This window comes from Sinohyriopsis cumingii, chromosome 6, assembly GCF_028554795.1.
Source record: "Sinohyriopsis cumingii isolate HCF-2022 chromosome 6, ASM2855479v2, whole genome shotgun sequence".
In the NCBI taxonomy this organism is placed as follows: Eukaryota; Metazoa; Mollusca; class Bivalvia; order Unionida; family Unionidae; genus Sinohyriopsis; species Sinohyriopsis cumingii.
In genome coordinates, this window is record NC_142966.1 from 81429170 (window position 1) to 81437220 (window position 8051).

An 8051-nucleotide genomic window follows, 5' to 3' on the forward strand; every position below is an offset into this window, starting at 1 on the left:
GGTAAGGTTCAAATACATGATGTGAAGTGTCGAGTGCTGGAACAGAGGAAAAACATAAGGTTCAAACACATGATGTGAAGTGTCGAGTGCTGGAACAGAGGAAAAACGTAAGGTTCAAACACATGATGTAAAGTGTCGAGTGCTGTAACAGAGGACAAAGGTAAGGTCCAAACACATGATGTGAAGTGTCGAGTGCTGGAACAGAGGAAAAACGTAAGGTCCAAACACATGATGTAAAGTGTCGAGTGCTGTAACAGAGGACAAAGGTAAGGTTCAAACACATGATGTAAAGTGTCGAGTGCTGTAACAGAGGACAAAGGTAAGGTCCAAACGCATTATGTGAAGTGTCGAGTGCTGGAACAGAGGACAAAGGTAAGGTTCAAACACATGATGTGAAGTGTCGAGTGCTGGAACAGAGGAAAAACGTAAGGTCCAAACACATGATGTAAAGTGTCGGGTGCTGGAACAGAAGACATAGGTAAGGTTCAAATACATGATGTGAAGTGTCGAGTGCTGGAACAGAGGAAAAACATAAGGTTCAAACACATGATGTGAAGTGTCGAGTACTGGAACAGAGGAAAAACGTAAGGTTCAAACACATGATGTAAAGTGTCGAGTGCTGTAACAGAGGACAAAGGTAAGGTCCAAACACATGATGTGAAGTGTCGAGTGCTGGAACAGAGGAAAAACGTAAGGTCCAAACACATGATGTAAAGTGTCGAGTGCTGTAACAGAGGACAAAGGTAAGGTCCAAACGCATGATGTGAAGTGTCGAGTGCTGGAACAGAGGACAAAGGTAAGGTCCAAACACATGATGTGAAGTGTCGAGTGCTGGAACAGAGGAAAAACATAAGGTCCAAACACATGATGTAAAGTGTCGAGTGCTGTAACAGAGGACAAAGGTAAGGTTCAAACACATGATGTAAAGTGTCGGGTGCTGTAACAGAGGACAAAGGTAAGGTCCAAACGCATGATGTGAAGTGTCGAGTGCTGGAACAGAGGACAAAGGTAAGGTTCAAACACATGATGTGAAGTGTCGAGTGCTGGAACAGAGGAAAAACGTAAGGTCCAAACACATGATGTAAAGTGTCGAGTGCTGTAACAGAGGACAAAGGTAAGGTTCAAACACATGATGTAAAGTGTCGGGTGCTGTAACAGAGGACAAAGGTAAGGTCCAAACGCATGATGTGAAGTGTCGAGTGCTGGAACAGAGGACAAAGGTAAGGTTCAAACACATGATGTGAAGTGTCGAGTGCTGGAACAGAGGAAAAACGTAAGGTCCAAACACATGATGTAAAGTGTCGGGTGCTGTAACAGAGGACAAAGGTAAGGTCCAAACACATGATGTAAAGTGTCGGGTGCTGTAACAGGGGACAAAGGTAAGGTTCAAACGCATGATGTGAAGTGTCGAGTGCTGGAACAGAGGACAAAGGTAAGGTCCAAACACATGATGTGAAGTGTCGAGTGCTGGAACAGAGGAAAAACGTAAGGTTTAAACACATGACGTGAAGTGTCGAGTGCTGGAACAGAGGAAAAACGTAAGGTTCAAACACATGACGTGAAGTGTCGAGTGCTGTAACAGAGGACAAAGGTAAGGTCCAAACACATGAAGTGAAGTGTCGAGTGCTGGAACAGAAGACATAGGTAAGGTCCAAATACATGATGTGAAGTGTCGAGTGCTGGAACAGAAGACAAAGGTAAGGTTCAAACACATGATGTGAAGTGTCGAGTGCTGAAACAGAGGAAAAACGTAAGGACCAAACACATGATGTAAAGTGTCGAGTGCTGTAACAGTGGACAAAGGTAAGGTCCAAATACATGATGTGAAGTGTCGAGTGCTGGAACAGAAGACAAATGTAAGGTTCAAACACATGATGTGAAGTGTCGAGTGCTGGAACAAAGGACAAAGGTAAGGTCCAAACACATGATGTGAAGTGTCGAGTGCTGGAACAGAGGACAAAGGTAAGGTTCAAACACATGATGTGAAGTGTCGGGTGCTGGAACAGAAGACAAAGGTAAGGTTCAAATACATGATGTGAAGTGTCGAGTGCTGGAACAGAGGAAAAACATAAGGTTCAAACACATGATGTGAAGTGTCGAGTGCTGGAACAGAGGACAAAGGTAAGGTCCAAACACATGATGTGAAGTGTCGAGTGCTGTAACAGAGGACAAAGGTAAGGTCCAAACACATGATGTGAAGTGTCGAGTGCTGGAACAGAGGAAAAACGTAAGGTCCAAACACATGATGTAAAGTGTCGAGTGCTGTAACAGAGGACAAAGGTAAGGTTCAAACACATGATGTAAAGTGTCGGGTGCTGTAACAGAGGACAAAGGTAAGGTCCAAACGCATGATGTGAAGTGTCGAGTGCTGGAACAGAGGACAAAGGTAAGGTTCAAACACATGATGTGAAGTGTCGAGTGCTGGAACAGGGGAAAAACGTAAGGTCCAAACACATGATGTAAAGTGTCGGGTGCTGTAACAGAGGACAAAGGTAAGGTCCAAACACATGATGTAAAGTGTCCGGTGATGTAACAGAGGACAAAGGTAAGGTTCAAACGCATGATGTGAAGTGTCGAGTGCTGAAACAGAGGACAAAGGTAAGGTCCAAACACATGAAGTGAAGTGTCGAGTGCTGGAACAGAAGATATAGGTAAGGTTCAAATACATGATGTGAAGTGTCGAGTGCTGGAACAGAGGAAAAACATAAGGTTCAAACACATGATGTGAAGTGTCGAGTGCTGGAACAGAGGAAAAACGTAAGGTTCAAACACATGATGTAAAGTGTCGAGTGCTGTAACAGAGGACAAAGGTAAGGTCCAAACACATGATGTGAAGTGTCGAGTGCTGGAACAGAGGAAAAACGTAAGGTCGAAACACATGATGTAAAGTGTCGAGTGCTGTAACAGAGGACAAAGGTAAGGTTCAAACACATGATGTAAAGTGTCGGGTGCTGTAACAGAGGACAAAGGTAAGGTCCAAACGCATGATGTGAAGTGTCGAGTGCTGGAACAGAGGACAAAGGTAAGGTTCAAACACATGATGTGAAGTGTCGAGTGCTGGAACAGAGGAAAAACGTAAGGTCCAAACACATGATGTAAAGTGTCGGGTGCTGTAACAGAGGACAAAGGGAAGGTCCAAACACATGATGTAAAGTGTCGGGTGCTGTAACAGAGGACAAAGGTAAGGTTCAAACGCATGATGTGAAGTGTCGAGTGCTGAAACAGAGGACAAAGGTAAGGTCCAAACACATGAAGTGAAGTGTCGAGTGCTGGAACAGAAGACATAGGTAAGGTTCAAATACATGATGTGAAGTGTCGAGTGCTGGAACAGAGGAAAAACATAAGGTTCAAACACATGATGTAAAGTGTCGAGTGCTGGAACAGAGGAAAAACGTAAGGTTCAAACACATGATGTAAAGTGTCGAGTGCTGTAACAGAGGACAAAGGTAAGGTCCAAACACATGATGTGAAGTGTCGAGTGCTGGAACAGAGGAAAAACGTAAGGTCCAAACACATGATGTAAAGTGTCGAGTGCTGTAACAGAGGACAAAGGTAAGGTCCAAACGCATGATGTGAAGTGTCGAGTGCTGGGACAGAGGACAAAGGTAAGGTCCAAACACATGATGTGAAGTGTCGAGTGCTGGAACAGAGGAAAAACGTAAGGTCCAAACACATGATGTAAAGTGTCGAGTGCTGTAACAGAGGACAAAGGTAAGGTTCAAACACATGATGTAAAGTGTCGGGTGCTGTAACAGAGGACAAAGGTAAGGTCCAAACGCATGATGTGAAGTGTCGAGTGCTGGAACAGAGGACAAAGGTAAGGTTCAAACACATGATGTGAAGTGTCGAGTGCTGGAACAGAGGAAAAACGTAAGGTCCAAACACATGATGTAAGGTGTCGGGTGCTGTAACAGAGGACATGTGTTTGAACCTTACGTTTTTCCTCTGTTCCAGCACTCGACACTTCACATCGGGTGCTGTAACAGAAGACAAAGGTAAGGTTCAAATACATGATGTGAAGTGTCGAGTGCTGGAACAGAGGAAAAACGTAAGGTTCAAACACATGATGTGAAGTGTCGAGTGCTGTAACAGAGGACAAAGGTAAGGTTCAAACACATGATGTAAAGTGTCGGGTGCTGGAACAGAGGACAAAGGTAAGGTTCAAACACATGATGTGAAGTGTCGAGTGTAGGAACAGAAGACAAAGGTAAGGTTCAAACACATGATGTGAAGTGTCGAGTGCTGGAACAGAGGAAAAACGTAAGGTCCAAACACATGATGTAAAGTGTCGATTGATGCAACAGAGGAAAAATGTAAGGTCCAAACACATGAATTCACATCCGATGCTTAACAAAGACTGATACTTCTGTTCCTATAGGGGTCGTTCAGATAGTTTAACTAAATAATGGGGAAGACAAATTGTATTTAATTTAGATATATATTTAAAGTGTGTGTGTGTGAAGTAAAACGACCCAAACGTTTTAAGGTTTTTTCTCATCTACCAACAGAAGGATCATAAGAAGGTATTTGACATATGTGGACGTAAGCAAAAGAAAGGAGTGTTTTGAGATCAATGACGTATTTCCAAGTGTACAAAATATCATTTTAGTTGCCTTACTGTAGGATTATGTAAACATATAATATATTCATTCGAATCTTGATTTCCATTCCCGGATGTATCCAAACGGTTTTGTCTTCAGAGGAAATACATCATTAAATTCACCAGAATTAGCGCCAATGTTTGTTGTCACCCTGAATGGTCAGAACAAACTCTTTTCTATAGGGAAAGGTTAATACACATCTGCAGTTATAATTAATTTCAAGAGAGATTATTCATTACTCCAGTAATTGGGTCAGGGCCTTTACACATCAACATAGACCCATCAAACTGGATCCAACTTCTTGTTTCTATTTGCACCGTAACAGAACCCGAAGGGTGAGGAAAACACTATTGAATAAAATGTTTGTATCAGAAAAAAGATTGCACCAAATTTGTTTCAAGTGACATTTCGAGAGTCAGACGAATCACACCTGCCTGTATTTTCATCCTGTAACTGAATACAATAAATATTTACCTTTTGTTATAATGTTTAATGTGTTGCTTTCTGTTGAATGCAAGTAACGTTCCTTTTCCAGGTGAGACAAAACACTGATGATTTTATTGTGGACTACATCAGGGTTGAATAACAGATGAAAGACTTAATCAGTATAGTGATATCGTCAGCAGATTACACAAGTTGCACTATTGTAATAATTGCTTCTCTGCGTATCTATAGCAACATTGAAGTTTAACAAATAAGTTTGGTTCCATTTGTTACAGTGTACTTTGCTCCAGCGTATCTTTCAAGGCATATGTCTACATATATTATTGCGTTGTGCTATAGGTAGCATTAGTAAGGTACAAAAACACTTAGTCAGAAAAAATAACAAAACTGTTTTGGGTACTTTGGTAGATTAATGAGGGTACCCTAGCGAAATCTCTCAAAAATACTAAAATATATTTCACTTCGTACGTGATCTGTGTAAATCCCGGTCAATGTGTCTTTATAAAATATATTGAAAAACATCGACATGCTTTCAGTAAATAATAATGGTATGTATCACTTATTTACTGGCACTACGTTCTTTCCTCATTTGAGTGCTGCACACTCAAAGGGGTCTCTGTAGATTAAAAATGGTTTAAAGACGGCGGTACATTTTACAGATCATACAGATTGCGGTTCTCCATAGAAACAGAAAGTAACGCTAATAAAGGCAATATAAAATAACGAGTAAAATAATTTTTGATTTCCTTATGGTGAACATTAGTAATAAAAATGACATTTTTCATTATAAGCCACAAGATATTGATGCAAATTCAGTAGAGATTTCTTGCAGTGACAGCCTTATTCCGATATATTTTAAATTTAATTTCCTCTGCTCTTTTGAAAATTTCCCTATTGAGCAACAAGAAACAAATATCGGTTTGGCATTAGGAAATTTATGTTTTAAATAATTTGTAAGAGCTACAATCTCAGAAACAGATATAAAAAGTCAATACAGAAGTCAAGGTCGTGTTATGTACATGGGTTAATTGTTGCACTTAGTGCAGAAAATGTCATGCAGTAATTTAGTTAACTTGCTTTTCTTCGAGTGAAGTGGATTTTTAAGAAGAAACAAAAACTTGGTAATTGAGTCATCTCCCTTTGACTGTATTTGGTGATTTCGGGCTTGGAAAGCTGATAGTAACTGGTTCTTTTTCAGCTAATGAAACTCCATAAAAAGAAATATAAAGGTCTTGTCATGGCAAAGGATTTAATGTGGCATTTAGATGATAAATTTACAAGCAATGATTTGCTTTGTTCTGCCGAGATAACCTTTTAGAAGAATAAAGAAGAATATAAGCTACTTGAAAATTGAGTTATATCCCTTAGAACCAGGATGATTCTTCTTTTATTTGTTGTAGGCAAAGTAAAATTTGTACACGTGCTTTTATCTGGACACATTATTTTTATGACTCAAACTAGAAAGAACTCTAAGCTCCTTGTTTAATTAGTTGCGATTTTGATTTAGATTATCTGCATTATGTTTTGCACGACAATATATCGAAGAGGGAACCATGCCGAGAGAAATGGGGGGTGGGTGCATCCTTTTGGGGTACGGGTGCACCCGTTTGATGAAGATAAGAACAATACCGAATACTTTAAGATCACTGAGCACAAATCTTTTCACGTCTTAATAAAGTTTAGTATTAATCCTTTCAATTAATTGCACTTATTTGGTTATATTCCCCATCAACACCCACAGGAACATATATGATATGACTGAACATGTACCTTGTTTCAAGCCCAACTACAACTGGTTGAAGGAGTTCGCGTTCACAGATTACTCGCACATCTGACCTCTATCCGTATGAGTTCGAATCTTATTTCAAACAATGTGGGTACATAAGGAAGCTTTCCAGTAGCTTCATGTGAGTCTGTGGTTTTACTCCAATTTTTCATGATTCTTCCTCCACTAAATATACTGGCCGCTTAAGGCTTTGGGGGTGGGGGCTGGACACTTTAAGATATAGATATTCAATTACACCCTGAAAGCAGTCCTTACAATGTCCTTCATATATGCATGCTTATTTTAGCTATATTAGACTGATTATTTGACGGCTTAGAATTGTATATTCTTCTGTTAAACACATATAATTTTATCAACGACAACTTGCCGGAGGGTCTTCCTGATTAGGGGATGTGGGACATGTCCTCCCTGCAAGTCCTCCTTAAGTGGACACTGGAGGCATATATAGCATATAACTAGCTTGCGTCGGTAGGTAGTTAAGTTGGTAAGCAAATGTGCACACGGCGAAGAAAAACAACTCTTTCTTTGAAATCTTTATAACTTTATCTTTGAAATTCGTTCATTTGAATAAACGTATACCAATCCTCGTTGAAAGTGCACAAAATGGAAAGAAGGAAGAGGGTTGCAAACATGAAAAGAAGACCAACACATTTGTGGTGTATTTGGTTTATAATACATGTTCTATTTGAACATAAATATCTGAAGTAGACAGAATTATTGAACGTTTTGACAAGACAAACATGCAGTTGTCTAGACTGGCAGACAAATGCAACAACAGATGGATATATTTTGGACGGAAAGAATTGGGTCGACAGCGAGGGAAAGATAAAAATCGTCTTTCCCTGTCTATATAAATAGACAAAAGGCTATAACTCTTGCCCATTATTTCCCCTTGACACTGCAAGGTGTCGTTAGTTTTTAGCTTCACTGTTGTACAGGCCACACGTAGTATGATTCACCCTAAAACAGCCGTTGTAGCAGCGGGGGGGGGGGGGGCGAATCGGACATTTTGTCCAATCGTTATTTTGCTTAATTATTACTTCTGCACTCAGCGGATCCGGTGTAATCAGCGCTGGTAAAAAAAAAACGACGTCGGTCCATCTTACACGATGGTGACGTCATTTGGTTTAATTAATACCTTCTGTGCGCCGATCCCCAGCGTCGTCAGCGTCCGGTAAGCACAGCGACGACCGCGTCGATGTCATTCCCCCCCCCCCTGC